We start from the raw sequence: 16,394 nt of genomic DNA, 5'->3' as shown, positions 1-16,394 counted from the left end.
AAATTGAAGGCTTTTATGAGCACCTTATAGTCCGACAAATACAGTAATAATGACGTCCCACTTGAATGTTCTACAGAAAAAAATGTGCTTTGTTGTGTATCTGACGGACAAACACCAAACCAGTTCCACACCACTGAAGTTGCACCATTTTTACAAACCAATTCTGGTTCATCCGCTTCACTCAACGATCAGCTTTCCCCCTTCTCATTCTTTGTTGCCGCCATGCTCTTTTGGCCATGTGCGTATGAAAACAAAGGCAGTGCGCATGCCCAATTTACTCATATTCTATTGCGATATTTTAGTTTCTTATCGTTGCGTAACATTACACCAGTATTACCGTGAACGGTGTAATATGACTCAGCCCTACTAGAAAGTACTTTTTTCATACTTTCCCTCCAAAACTTGCTAAATAGTCAGGAAAAAATCCAACCCATGGCTGCATGTATTTCAAACTCAAGATTCTATAAGGGGTTATTAAGGAGTAAAAGCATGTTGAATTTCACATCGTTCTGTCTTTCCTGCGATCACCAGAATACGCACTTCTCCACCACTTTTTTCACTTTTATAAATGCATTTCACCTTTCCCCCTCTGACTCAAAAAGGATGGAAGGTGTCAGTTTTTTTCAAAAGTCCTTGCAGGCCTTACCCGTGGTGCTGAAAATCAGCAGTGGGTCATTGCACCTTCGGATGCCAAGAAAGGTGCCTCTTGGCTGGGATACAGGGCCTTTAGAAGGCCCTCTGGAAGTCTGGGGAACCAGGGGGTCAAAGGTCACCATTGTAGGGAACATTTCGGGGGACCTATTTGCGTAGGAGTGATGTATCAGAATGCAAACACTTACATCTTAAAGAGGGTGATTTGGCGATGAAATAAACCGATTTCTGACCATCTATGCCCCTCCTGTGACTCACAGCATGACCGCAAAGTTAGGAGAAAAGGCAATACAAATGTATAGGGGCCTTTGAAAGTACATTTTGGGGGGCCTAATCACGTAGCAGTGACGTATCCGAATGCAAAAACTTATGTCTTAAAGAGGGTGATTTGGCGATGAAGTGACCCGATTTCTGACCCTCTATGCCCCTCCTGTGACTCACAGCATGACCGCAAAGTTAGGAGAAAAGGCAATACAAATGTATAGGGGCCTTTGAAAGTACATTGTGGGGGGCCTAATCGCGTGGAGTGACGTATCAGAATGCAACCACTTACGTCTTAAAGAGGGTGATTTGGCGATGAAGTGACCCGATTTCTGACCCTCTACGCCCCCCTGTGACTCACAGCATGACCGCAGTTAGGAGAAAAGGCAATACAAATGTATAGGGCGCTTGAAAGTACATTTTGGGGGCCTAATCGCGTAGGGAGTGACGTATCAAAATGCAACCACTTACGTCTTAAAGAGGGTGATTTGGCGATGAAGTGACCCGATTTCTGACCCTCTACGCCCCTCCTGTGACTCACAGCATGACCGCAGCGTTAGGAGAAAAGGCAATACAAATGTATAGGGCGCTTGAAAGTACATTGTGGGGGCCTAATCGCGTAGGGAGTGACGTATCAGAATGCAACCACTTATGTCTTAAAGAGGGTGATTTGGCGATGAAGTGACCCGATTTCTGACCCTCGCCCCTCCTGTGACTCACAGCATGACCGCAGCGTTAGTGGAAAAGGCAATGCAAATGTATAGGGGCGTTTGAAAGTACATTGTGGGGGCCTAATCGCGTAGGGTGACGTAGTATCGGAATGCAACCACTTACCTCTTAAAGAGGGTGATTTGGCGATGAAGTGACCCGATTTCTGACCCTCTACGCCCCTCCTGTGACTCACAGCATGACCGCAAAGTTAGGAGAAAAGGCAATACAAATGTATAGGGGCGTTTGAAAGTACATTGTGGGGGGCCTAATCGCGTAGGAGTGACGTATCAGAATGCAACCACTTACGTCTTAAAGAGGGTGATTTGGCGATGAAGTGACCCGATTTCTGACCCTCTACGCCCCTCCTGTGACTCACAGCATGACCGCAGTTAGGAGAAAAGGCAATACAAATGTATAGGGCGCTTGAAAGTACATTTTGGGGGCCTAATCGCGTAGGAGTGACGTATCAGAATGCAACCACTTACGTCTTAAAGAGGGTGATTTGGCGATGAAGTGACCCGATTTCTGACCCTCTACGCCCCTCCTGTGACTCACAGCATGACCGCAGCGTTAGGAGAAAAGGCAATACAAATGTATAGGGGCGCTTGAAAGTACATTGTGGGGGGCCTAATCGCGTAGGAGTGACGTATCAGAATGCAACCACTTATGTCTTAAAGAGGGTGATTTGGCGATGAAGTGACCCGATTTCTGACCCTCTACGCCCTCCTGTGACTCACAGCATGACCGCAGCGTTAGTGGAAAAGGCAATGCAAATGTATAGGGGCGTTTGAAAGTACATTGTGGGGGCCTAATCGCGTAGGAGTGACGTATCGAATGCAACCACTTACCTCTTAAAGAGGGTGATTTGGCGATGAAGTGACCCGATTTCTGACCCTCTACGCCCCTCCTGTGACTCACAGCATGACCGCAAAGTTAGGAGAAAAGGCAATACAAATGTATAGGGGCCTTTGAAAGTACATTGTGGGGGCCTAATCGCGTAGGGGAGTGACGTATCAGAATGCAACCACTTACGTCTTAAAGAGGGTGATTTGGCGATGAAGTGACCCGATTTCTGACCCTCTACGCCCCTCCTGTGACTCACAGCATGACCGCAAAGTTAGGAGAAAAGGCAATACAAATGTATAGGGGCGCTTGAAAGTACATTTTGGGGGGCCTAATCGCGTAGGAGTGACGTATCAAAATGCAACCACTTACGTCTTAAAGAGGGTGATTTGGCGATGAAGTGACCCGATTTCTGACCCTCTACGCCCCTCCTGTGACTCACAGCATGACCGCAAAGTTAGGAGAAAAGGCAATACAAATGTATAGGGGAGTTTGAAAGTACATTTTGGGGGGCCTATTCACGTAGAAGTGACATATCAGAATGCGAAGCCCTTCAAAACTCCACCCAGATCATTAAGAAATGATTTAGATGTAAATGCATTCATAAAATATAAAGTTATAGTAATTTTCAAAGTTTACACTTTGTCAGGAAAATGGCCCCACGGGTCCATTTTTACACACTTGCAATACCACATTTCACCAGTAGGGCGTCAAGTCGACACACACTTTTGCACACGTTGTCCGAAAAAGTCACTTCCAGGGGACCAATTTCACTTTTCAAAAAAAATTGCACTAGGCCTATCAGGAGGCTGTTTTCTATCCATTGCAATGCTTGTGCCTGTGGGGACCGGGGCGCGGTCCCCACCGGAAAAATTGGACCCCACGAGGTGAGTGAAATCTCAGGTTGTGGATCCCACCATGTAGTAAAAACGAGAACACACACACACACACACACACACACACACACACACACACACACACACACACACACACACACACACACACACACAGATAGGTAGCTTAGGAGCTCAGGTGTGTAGGCGAGGAAGCGAGCTGCGACGGGGTAATTAGCAACAGTCGAGTCCCATAGAGAGACTTCACAGAGAGGGAGGGAGGGGGTCGTTACGGTGACAGGTGAGATAAATCAGGATGGATGGAGGCGGAGTCTCCTCTTATTACCTGTCAGCAGCAAATTAATTGCCACTAAAAACATCCCGGCCCTCTGTGTGTGCTGCAGTTGTTTGTGAAAAGTCACACTGAATTATTCAGTGGGTTTCAGGGAGGTGACGGTGAGCCGCGTGCATCCCAGCATGCACTGCAGAGCCGAGCACAGCTGTGGGGTTTTAGGCCGATGTGTCATTGATTTTATTCAGGTGTCAGTGTCAACTGAACGTGTTTACTCGCTTTCAGTCCTCATCGGCTGCAGTTGCAGGTGTAACCTGAGGTGTGCTTCAGGTGGGCTTTGTGTCCATCACAGGAACCTTACCCAGGAGGAACTTGAGCTTCAGAACCTTTCCAGTGACACTGTGATGGCCCTGAATCTGCTTCTGTTCTGTTGTAGTTCAGTTCTTTTGGGGTGGAACTCAGTAAAGCATCTCACTGTACCTGCAGGTCACTGCAGAGCTCCATGCAGGGATATTCATTCACACATTTGTACATTTTGGCCCTTGAAAGGAGATCCAAGAATTACTCCTACGGGGTACACTGTGGTACACAGCAATGGACTTTTACTGTAACCCAGTTTCTGAGTACAGAACTGAGTACAGGTTCTTGTTCCCCACACTGGTGACGTGAACAGAGCGGTGATCATGTCTGTCAGCCTTTGTAGAAACCATCAGACTCTGCAGTCCATGATCTGCCGTGAGCAGTGGCGGAGGAAGCTGAGCCCCCAGCTGTGGGCTGTGGTGATGATGTCTGTGTACAGACTGCTACTCATACATCGCATCAAAACTGCATTTATTATTTATTATGCTGTCATCACAGAGTTTAACCACCTGACACTTTGGAGTAGAAACTATTTTCTCAGCTGAGAACAGTGTTGGAAGAAGCCGCACGTTGACTGATGGTATTGATTCATTTCTTCTCAGTTTGATACCCATCATTGTCGAAAACCTGCACTTACAGTTTTTAGCTTTGGCAGCGGAGCAGCAGGAAACCAGCAGACGAATCCACACACAGCACAAGACCTCTCAAGAATTTAAGCTGTGTTCAGCAGCGAGGGGTCCATCTGAGGGTTAAACATTTCCCGATAGATTACATTTGTCTTTAAGAGATTTTAGATCATGGTGGAAATAACAAAGCTTTTGTTCCTCTTACCCTGCTAGCACCAGAACCTGGTCGCTCAGTCACCAGTGTTTACCCACTGAGCATTAGAGTGCCAACAGACTTTTAGTAGTCTTTGTTTTTACATGAAAAGAGTCATTAGCAAACAGCTAAATGTTCCACAGGCTGGTGTAACTGCACAGCTGATGAACGTTTACTACAGTTTTGCATGTATTCATGTCTGATTATGAGCGTCACAAGTTTATCCTCAGAGCAGAGGAAACGGTTCTCTCAATGAGGTCTGCATCTGAACCAGTCTGCAGACGGCTGAGGAGGAGAAGACTACCTTTCACCTTTCAGAGCTTAATGTTGTTTAGACAGCTGGCCCATTCATCTTCATTTCCAACAGGTCTTTGGGTGGATGTGTTATAGAGGGTTAGAACCAAACTAAACACTGGTGCTGGATGTTTGCTGGGACAGATCATCTCATGTTGTTTCATCTGCTGGAGTAAAAAGTGAAAGTGTGATTGAATTAAACGGACTCGTGTAAGAGGAAAGTTTCTGGTTTCGACTGGTTGAAGTTTAATGAGACGTTTTGTTGACAAAGTGAACAATGTTTCATCGTTTAATAAAAATATCAGCAATGCGGCCGCCGTTCTTCATCCAAACTCTGTGCTGATTGTGCCGTTAAATAAACACTCCATCACTGACAGCGGTGGCCATTTTGTCCCTGGTCCCAGGCGGCGGCGGTGTCAGAGTGATCTTCGATCAACAGAATGAGAGATGAAGGGTTCAGCGCTGCGCCCTCCTCCGTGTCAGCTGCTGCAGGACTCACAGTGCACTTACTTCAGGCCAATAGATCAATGGATCAATAGAGCTCCACCTGTGATGTCATCGATCGTTCAATGTTCCCGCAGAGATGATCAGCAGGACCAATCAGAGGTTAAAGCTGAAGGCGGAGGCTCAGCGGGAGCTCATGGATTAGTTGTCTGTTTTTATAAACGGCTGCACATCGGCGCATTGATGCATCTTTCTTCAGATTCACAGCTCCTCCACGGTGATTGATAGTTTTTATTTTCACATCAATATCTGTTCTCGCACGCTGACGGCTTATCATTTTTAAGTTTTCCCTGAAAATACAGCACATTTTATTTAAGGAGGAGATCAATCTGAGCTGAACCTGTCTGCCAGCTCCTGCTCTCTCCTCTGTCAGGACTTTAAGCCTACAGCTAAAAACCAGAAGTGTTCTCAGAGCTGATCTTCCACCAGGGTCAGTGCTGGATTTTGCCACTTTAAAGAAACTAATCCACATCCAGCATCTTAATTTTCTCATCTCTCCACCAATAAGATGAACTGCACTGATCTTCAACTCCACTCGTCTCAGCGGAGGAATACTTACATTTGATTGGCTGGAAAAATATCAAAAGCAAAGCAGAGATAACTCATGGATGAAGACATAAAAACACATGTGACGAAGACTCACACAGGGAGCACTGATGTTGTTTTTCACATAGTGCCTCCTGCAGGGTTAAATCTGAAAGTACAGTTTGTTCTTTATCATGTCATTCCATGTTCTCTGCGGATCTGTTTAGACGAGGGGTCTCGAGCTCCAGGCCTCGAGGGCCGGTGTCCTGCAGGTTTTAGATCTCACTCTGGGTCAACACACCTGAATCAAATGATCAGTTCATTACCAGGACTCTGGAAAACTTCAAGACATGTTGAGGAGATAATTTTAGCTGTGTTGGATCAATCATCTAAAACCTGCAGGACACCGGCCATCGAGGCCTGGAGTTCGAGACCTCTAGTTTACACTTAGTCAGCATGGTTTGTGTGTTTGTGGTCTTTGTTTCAGCTTCTTCTTCTTATAGAGAGCGATGGAGACACCCAAAAACATTCAGACCTCTTTAAAGACCTTCTAATCATTTTGCTGGGAACAAGGTTTCAGAGGCTCATTAAATGTTTTTCCTGCAGACCTAAGCACCAATGAAAGGTTCACATTTTACAGACATTTAAATGAACTAACAGCTTCCACCTTAACACTACAGTTCGAGCTTTCGGTTAGTGATTGGTTGGGGGTTTTAAGCCCCAGCTGCCTCTGAGTGAGGCCCTGCTGCCTGTGGCCTCTGCCCACAGAGGAAACAAATTCAGTCTGCTGTAGTGTCTCCGTGATAAATAATGCTGTCTTCTTCTTAATAAATGTTCCAAATCTTGCTGCTGGTTGTTCCAGCGCACATGTTCAAGATGCATAATCACTCAACCTGACGGAGGTCGAGAGCCTTACTGTGTCTGAGTGAGGCGAGAGCCTGTAATGAAGACGTGACGTGAGATAAGCAGAGCTTATCTCTCTGTAGGATGAGGGATTCATAATGTAGCAATGGAGGAATCTCCTTAACGAGGTTCTGGAGGGCTGAAACAACTGTTGGACCAATGTTTTTATTGGCGTGACGATGTCGATATCTCTTCAGCAGTCACGTTCTCTATCTTGTTGTATGCTTTTCCGGACTGTCAGGAAGCGGGAAACCATGAGAATTCATATTATCCGAGTACTTTTAATGTACTAAGAGTTTTTGGACAATAACCAGACTGTTACCAGATTACAGGAGGCAACTTAAAACCTGCAGGAATACGAAGATAAAATACAAAAATAAAATGAAAGATTTAAAAAAAATGACAAAAAATTTAAAATAGTAATACAGAAAAAATACTTTAGTTTGATGGAGAAAAACTCCCGTATACAATTTGAGGCGAGTGAATAAAGATAATTGTAATGAGACTGTAATCATGTGAGGATCCTAATGATTTCATTTTAAAAGGAGGCGCAGATTATTTTCTGTTGTTGATCAGTTCACTTATTAAGATCTGAAAGCTTAAAAAAGTAATGTTCTCGCCCAGCGTGTTCCATATCTAATCAGCGGATCATTACTGACGATTATGGCTCTTCAGGTAAACATCAGGAGTTAATTCATTGCCATCCATGTTTTTTCTTTAATTATCTGATCATTCGTGTAATTTCTACTCTCCTCTGTGCTTTGTGTCTGAAGGCCACAGTTAATTGAAGTTTCTCCTCTGTGTGGTTAAATGAGCGTGCTGCTTAAAGTCAGAGAGCTGCTAATGGCTGCTCTTTGAGTCGTCATTAGTTCGAGGTCCGCAGCTGCTTTACACACACCAGTTATTCCACATTATCAGAGAAAAGCACAGAGAGAGGACTGACGGAAACAATGCTGGAGACAGACCGGATGACAAAACGGTGAATACCAAACATCAGACCCAAACAAACATGACAGGTGGACAGGAAGTTTGATTCAAACAGTAATGAGATCGTTCAGCTGGTCCCCTGCGTCCTTTTGAAGGATCTCATGGTCTTTTTAACATCCACTCTGGGCAGTTTGATTCACTGAGCAACAAAAGCCAACAGCAAACCATCAACCAATCTCACAACCGTCCTGATGGTAGCATCTGGAGCCATAGTGAAGTTATAGTGCAGAAACAAACAGGTTTTAAATGTCTGATTTTTGTGCTCCTCTAGAGATGCTTTAAAGTTTTAAGCTCTGACCTAAAATACAACCAAGAACCAGGTACAGCAGCAGTAGTTCCACAAGAACTACTACACCTTGGGAAGTGATTTTCTTCCCACGGACATTTTCCTGAACTTTCTACGTAACACCAGCACCACGCACACTGGATCTCTAAAGACACCAGTGCAGGTGATCTCTCTTGTTCCCAAAGGAGACTCTTACCCAAGTCTCATTTGGGCTGTAAGTAACAGACAATATATCATAAAGTCTAACTTCAAATACTGGGATGGTGAAAAGCATGAATAATCAGCAAATGAATGGATGAATAACTTCAAATATTTAACTGTGGGTATTCTCTCTCCACTGTAACGGAACTGTAACTTAATACCATAAAGGGCCGACTCTAATCTTCTCTTGCATCTTTTTTTCACAAGATTCAGGTTTGAACATGTGTGACTAAACTTGGCATTGAGTAACAAAAGTATTAAGTATTAATTTATTAATTTAAATATGAACATGCATAATAGAGAAAAGAAAGGTGTGGAGTAAATCAGCAAAACTTCAACTTAAACATTTAAACGTGTCATTTTAATTAACAGTTAAAATAACTGTGATGGACTCCCTGTACCTTCATCCAACAGACTGACCCTGTCCCGGATGGTGTGGCGGAGCAGGTCCTTATTGACGCTGTTCTGATTCAGTTCAGCAGTCTGAGCTGTTTACAGGAGAATCTGTGTCAGTATTCAGATGTAAAGGAAACTCGGGCTGAGTCACTGCAGGCGAGCGTGAGCCTCAAGAGGAGCTGCTGCTGGTCAAAAGCAGCGTTTCAACAATGTGACAGAGACTGATGGACTCTGCCTGTGGATCTATTTTCAGGGCTTATTAATGCAAAACAGTGACAGCTGGGGGATACATTTGCATCCTCTCTGCCTTCTTCCTCTCTGCATTTGCTCATCCTCCTCGCTTCTTCCTCTGCTCTTCAGACTCTACAGCTGCCACCTAATTGGTGTTTGTGTGTGGATGAAATGTGAGCGGCTGAAATAAAAATCCATCTGAAACCACCGGATCGTTCTGATAATAAAGTCAATGAAGGAGACGGAAAGCCGAGGTCAGGTAAACGTGAAGGACAAACTGCTGTGTGCAAATTAAAACAGCAGAAGAAGAAGAAGAATGATGACGCTGAGGCTGGATGGGTTTCCAGTTGCAGATATGAGTGATGGAGGTGTGTGCCGTCATCAGAGCTGAACGATGAGCGTTTATTTACTGTAAGGTCCTCACTTCGAACTAACCACACGCGTAGGTGTAGGTGTGTGTGTGTGTGTTGAAGAAGATGGATGTTGACCCTGACAGCTTCAATCTGTCACTGTGACGAGTTTAAAAATAGAGAGATGAATAAAAGTGTCTGCTGCGACCTTTAGCTTCTCTCTTCTTCGCTCTCTCTTTGTTTGGACTCTTCATCCTCCTTTTCCTCCGCCTTCATCATCTTTCACTCACTCCACAGAAAGCAGCTGCGCAGCCAGCAGAGGAGGTTTTCAGTTGTTTTTGTGCTAGCATTAGTCAAAATGCATAAAAGAGCCTCAGAGGAGGAAAATATTTTCAGACTGAGGTCACATTAGCATGTTTCACCACATGTGATGTGAGCTGCTGGTGCAGATGGAGGCGAGAACAGTTAAACAGATGAAAGGGATAGGGGCGGGGCATACAGTCATGTAAGTAACCACCGTGAAGGCGTCTCCTGATTGTAGACTTCACAATGATCCTCCTGCTTAGAGAGACTTCCTGGTTAGATGCTGTGAGGTTGTTCTTTCCATTGTGTCGTCATACTCTGATACTCATGCTTGCAGAAAGCATCTCAGCTGATGTTCTTCTGACAGACCTGCTGTAAATCAAATCACATTAGAGTCAGACTCTGTGCGCTAAACATGAAGCTGCTGGTAATCCTGCTGAATCGGGGTGCTGATGCTGCAGGTGGACAGCCAAACAGTGAGCTGAACATCACTGCAGAGCTGCTTAAAGCTGAGCTGACAGTATGAGGATTCTCTGCAGGTTCACAACTGTTAGCCTGTCAGCTCAGACTCAGGGATCATGGGAACATGTGTTACTGTATTGAAGCCCAGAGGTCCAGGTTCGGGCTGGTCTCAGTCCAGCGGTCCTGCCTTGGGTTGATCGGGTCCTGGTATGTGTGGTTAGCATGATGGAGAAGAAGAACGTGCTGCTGTTAATAAAACCTCTTCAGAGCCTCCATCATGTCACTGCATTAATAACGCACACAGGCGCACAGAGAACGCTCATCCATAATAAAGCAGGCCTCTCATTAAGCCAGAAGCATTTTACTCCGACATGAGCAGGAGTGTGTGTGTGTGTGTGTGTGTGTGGCCTGTTTGTCCTGTTAATGGGAGAGCAGCAGCGAGGCGCCGTTTGTCCAGATAGCAGCATAAATAATTTAGACGTAGCGAGGCGAGCGCAACATGAATTCACTTTATGAAACGTTAAACATGCTGCCAGGAAGCAGCGTGTTAAAGCTCTCAGCAGGACGCACACACATTTACTTCCTGCACACTAAACCACCTTTTCCAACATCACCTTCTCCCAGTGCGACCCCTCAGTGCCACATTTTAACTCACCTGTTACCTTTAGGGTCTACATGCAGGTTGAACGACTGCCTTACTGCTGTAGAGTCTCATGGAGTCAGGAGGAACTCTAAGCTCTCCTGTGAAGGTGCAGGGGTCCATTTAAGAAACGTAAGAGCCAAACAAGTGTGAAGAAATCAAAGCGAACCACAGATTAGAAAAGATCTCTCTGTTAAAGCAGAATCTGTAGCTCACAGTGTACAACACCTCTCAGTGTGATAACACACCAGCAGGAACACGTTTCCTCTCATGTGTGCAGCAGATCAGGTCCAGACTGGGCCGCACCGGCGCTGTGACCTGAATCTGCAGCTCCTCTCGGGCCTCAGTGTGGTGATGGATCATTGTTGTTCTGAAACTTTCAGTGTTTCATCTTCTGTTAAAAACTGGACTTCATTACTTAGAAACTGCTCCAGCTATAGATTCAGGCTCTGCTAGTGGCTCTGGGCTCCAGCTGTGAGAACTCCTCCTCGCCGCCGTTGAAGTGCAGCCATATTTTTCTGTCCGCTGTTTCTGCAGCAGAATCTGGGTCGGCCGGTCTGCTGGCAGATTCCTCCTAAGGGAGTCGTGTCTGGTTTCCTGGCTCGCCGTGCTGTGTGATCAACCCTTTCTGCTATTGGTTTCATTATTTTACAACCTGCTGCAGACTGAATCCCCCACCAGGATGTTGATTAACTGATTGATTGATTGATTGATTGGTTGTGGAAGCGTGGCTGACAGAGCGCTCTGGCTTCAGGATGGAGGGATTAACGGTAAACTCTGAGGAGCTCAAACCTGAAGATTTCAGTGGATCTGACAAAGTGCTGACCGCAGCATCAATATCTGCTTTTTGTTATCACACACACACACTCACAGACACGTGAAGGTCGATGATGTGATGCAGTGTGATGTCGGTGTGTATGTGATGAAGTTCACCTTCTCTCAGCAGCACACATGCTCTGAATGACATTTCACACTAAACTCCCATGAGCCTCGAGTGTTGCAGTGGGCAAGCTGCCAATCAGAGAAGTGAACCTGAATGCTTCATGTCTGCAGAAACTAATACCAACTCAAAGTCTCGCGTTTACATTGAAATAAAATTGGGATATGAGTCTGAGGGAACCTGCTCTGATCTACTCAAATTTATCATGTCGTGTGCTCTGTGCAACTTTTCTATTAGAAGATTTTTATTGTTACTGAATGAACCGATTCTAGCTTAACCTAAACAAACAGGCCTCCTTGACTCCTTCAGGAGCCGTCAGTGGCCCATGGACTGCTTTCTGCTTTCTCTGTGAAGGACTTGGACATCCTAACCCTCCCTGCACCTGCTGCTCTCTCCCCGCCGACTGTCACAAACTGATAAAGTGAAAAATAAGCTGAGAAAAAAAATATAATCGTCCTGTAGGTCATCAAATGATATTTAATCATTTTATCATCATCTTCATCGTGATGAGCCTGATGATCCTAATCATTCAGAGACAGGCAGGAAACAGTTTGTGTTGAATCATTAAAGTGTAAGTGCATCAAACTGACTCTGCTCACTGAGCATGCTCCATCATTAAGGCCATCATCTGTATTCATCACTAAGGCCGTTTCATCAGGATCATTATCAAACCTTCAGCTCTGAGCATCAGCACTCGGCTCTCACACTGTCTGAAGAGATTATGGTGCTTTTACTCTGAAGGAGCAGAGGAGATCCTCTCAGAGCTCTGGGTTACTGAGAGATCAGCAAAGTAAAACCGCAGAAGAAGAGAGTGAGTTTGGGAAAGCTCTTAAAGACTTTGCTGTTGATGCAGAAGGAGTTTGATGGAGCAGATATTTTATTGCCTGACTTTCTTGAATTTACCTCTCTACTAAAGTTGAGCTGAGGGCGTTTCCTCCAAATTAAAATATTAATGACGAATGACAGGATGAATGTTCTGTTAGGTTAGGCTGTGTGCAGGCAGGAGTGGTGGTAAGGAGGACCCAAAGTGCAGACTCTCGGAGGCAAAAAGGTGAACTCAAAAACAGCTTTAATGCTGAACTCAAAAAAGGGTAACAAAACTAAGACTCCAAATAAACCCAGGCAAGCAGACAGAACACACAGCATAGTAAACAGTAGATCGCGACAATGACAAACTGAAACACAGGGCTTAAATACATAGAGGGAGCAATCAGGGAATGGGCAACAGGAGGGAAACACAGCTGGGGCAAATCAGGACTAACGAGACAAGGAAAGCAAAACCAGATACACTAACATGAAACACGGACTTTCAAAGTAAAACAGGACACATAACACAGAGGCGCAAACTTAACAAGGGGATACAGCCGACAGGAGAGACAGAGCAACTATAGAACACAGAGACATAAACCATAAGACAGAACTCTAAGAAACCCAAAGACTAGAAATGATAAATAATATAATAAACTCAAAAGCACTGGGTCAACGACCCAGGCATCCTAACATGTTCATGTTCAGCCTCCAAATCCTGCTCAACTCTCGCTTTCCTTTCAGCTTAGCCGTAAGGATCTCCAACCACGCAGACTCTGAGCGTTTGCACTGTTCACATTTGTGACCTCAGTGTGCATCTGAAAGCATATCGATCACCCGGGGAGTCCGGCCATCAGAGGAAACATGGACATCCACACAGCACCTCAAAGCTGAGGCAGCGACATCACATTGAAGATGCTCAACAGTCAAAACCTTCAGACATCCTGCAGGTTCATGTGCGCATCAGCAAGAAATGAGTGAAGTTTGATTTAGAGTATTTCAGTAGGTTCCATGTTTACGTGGTTTTCTACCATAATAATAATCGTTAATATAACACTCAGAGACCGTCAGTGCTGAAACGTTTTGTCCTTGTTCCCATTGTTTTTAAAAATTTGGTTCAAAAACAGTGCGATATTCCTATTTGTGTAAAAGATATTTGTGCTGCAATGAACCAATGAACCAAAGGTGTGCGCTGTCTTATTATCCTCAGCTGATGTCAGTTACTCCACTGAGGTCAAAGTCATTACTGATGGAACACCTAACCGTACACTAACGCCCAAATGTGATCGAACACACAAGTTTCACAAGTTTGTGTGTGTGTTTGCTATAAAGAGGTGAATACACAGCAGAATCAACACACACACCCTCCTTGATGAAGGACGTAGTCACATGACTGACACAACCACACACAGCCACACACACACCTGTACTCTGAGTGTGTTTCTAATTGGGAGAAACACACTGAGACAAGGTCGCAGCCTCTGATTGGCTGCCTGTGAGACGCGGTGGCTCGAGCTTTGAAGGTTTGCAGGAGGAGACGAGGCGATCCGTCACTGACTCGAACTTCACCTTGAGCGAAACATGAAACTCGAGAGGAAGACAAAGAGGACAGAAGTTTACAGAAGTGACTTCCTCTTGGAACCTGAAGAATGGAACCTGAACCGCTTCTTGTGGATCATGTTTATGAGGGTGATATTAATCAGTGCTGCATTTAGCAGCTGACATTTAGTCAGCAGCTGACACACCAGTTGTCGATATCTAAACAGCTTGGTTTATAGCTTCGTGTTGATATTTTGAAGTCTGAGTATTTGTTAGTCTGATTAATGTTTTCTACACTTCACACTTCAAATGAGTTTTTTCTGAAGGTGTTTACAGATCAGGTATTAGTTAGAAATATTTTAGGATTCCACGTGCAGCCATTCACACTTTGGGGTATGTTTTTTTTTTTTTTTTTCTGAACCAAGCTTGACTTTTCAGATTTTTCACATGCAAATAAACAGATCTGACCAATCAGAGCACTGCATTTGGCAACTAGTGCACTGTAGCTCAAAATGCAGCACTGAATATACAACAATATGGAAATAAAGTAATCCTGTTTAACGTCAGACACGCAGCGAGACCCTGATTTCTCTGCCTCCCCTGATGTGGTCCCAGTAGTTTTTAGTTTTTATTATGTTGTTTTTATCGCTACTGTAGATGATTATACAAAAGCCGTGCCATCTTCCTTTGATTGTTGTCTACAGATCAGGTTGGAGCTAGACAAAAGTATCATTTCCACATGTGAAAATATTTGTTTTATATCTTACATATTGAGGTTTCTGTTGGTGTAAACTTATTACTGAAAGCAATTATAATAGAAACTAAACATCTCCTTTGATAAATCAGTAATTAGAAACCCAACAGTCACTGACATGTTCTGGGTGTTTTTGAGCCTCAGGGTGAATAAAGCTCGTGACTTTAGCCTGATGGACACACTCTCCTCTGTCCTAGCGTCTGAGCACTGAGCATGCTGGGAATGCCGCTGCTGTCTTACTGTTTGAAAGTGGGGCAGAATTATTTGGGTGTTTTAAAGTTTTGATGAATGTGTTGAATGTATTGACGTGTGGTGGTGGTAGTGCAGAGCTCTAGCGCCTCCATGTGGACGCTGACTGAACTGCAGTTTCATTCATGAAACTGAAGGTAAAACGCCGCATCAGCTCCATTTTCTGCCGAGTCTTTGAAAAAGCTTTAGTTTAGTCATTGAGTATCTGTCACAGCGAACTGACTGATCATAAATAAAGAGGAAAGTGTTGAGTGTGGTGTTCAGCTTACAGGAAAACACATGTTTAACCACAGCTCGATGATCACACAGGATTACTGATTCTGTCTGACTGTTTGAGAGCTTCACCTTTAGTCCTCCAAACCTAGCTCTTATCATTGTAGTCAAACAGTTTTATCTCTGTCTTTCTGATCATCAAACTTGTGTTTGGTTTGTTCATGTGGGCAGCTTCAAATTTCAGTCAAGCTTGAAGGTGTCAGTTTTGGATCAGGGTCTTCTTTCTTTATCACGTTATTACTGTAAGGGGACAGAGCTAACGGTGCACCACTACACCACCTGGAGTCAGAACCAAAGGATTCAAACTAGTTTATAAAGTGGTTCCACATCAGAAATGCTCCAACCTCACAGTCACAGACTGTTCTGTCTGCTCTTTATGCTCTGTGTTGTAACAGCATATATCAGGCCACATTTTATTCTCACTTGAATCACAGTAATGCAAACATTTTGTGAAATAATCGTTGCACTGCATGAAGACCAAAGATCTTAACACCATCTAACACCATCATGTTTGCTTCTTTACTGCCGTGCAAAGAAAAGAGACCCAGCGTGCTTTTCCTTTTGTATGACATCACAGAGATGTTTGGGAAAATGGCCTATCAGAGGCTGAAATACATCAACAGAGGTGCGCTCATTTCACCGTAGCTTATGCTCAGCATAGCTCATGACTGTCTCCTCCAGTATAAATGACTCAAAACACAGTGTATATACTGTGTCCCAGTCTTTCATTTACAGTCAAGTTAACTTTGGTATCTTCATCATAAACACACTGAAGTTCTTCTTTAAGCATTTACACCTTTACAGGAATAAGCTTCATAGTGTTTCTGTGGGATGTTTGATGTATTCAGATTTATTTGTCTTCAGGTTTTTCTGAGTGGGTGAAAGCTGAAGAATCCATGATGCTCCACATTGCTGTGTGAAAGAACAAAAACCCAGATATACCTGCTGTTGTTCAGACCCTCTGAAAATGGCAAATCTCA

General features: G+C 44.3%; 1 protein-coding gene across 1 annotated transcript in view; it reads left to right on the top strand.

Moving 5' to 3' along the window:
• LOC116313813 (potassium voltage-gated channel subfamily D member 2-like) overlaps positions 1 to 16,394 on the top strand; it is a 107,292-nt gene that overhangs the window by 77,506 nt on the left and 13,392 nt on the right. The gene's annotated exons all lie outside the window — the stretch shown is intronic.

The sequence above is a fragment of the Oreochromis aureus genome, linkage group 17 (assembly GCF_013358895.1).
Source record: "Oreochromis aureus strain Israel breed Guangdong linkage group 17, ZZ_aureus, whole genome shotgun sequence".
NCBI lineage: Eukaryota > Metazoa > Chordata > Actinopteri > Cichliformes > Cichlidae > Oreochromis > Oreochromis aureus.
The sequence above is the reverse complement of the archived record's forward strand: the minus strand, read 5'-3'. Positions and strand labels throughout refer to the sequence as shown.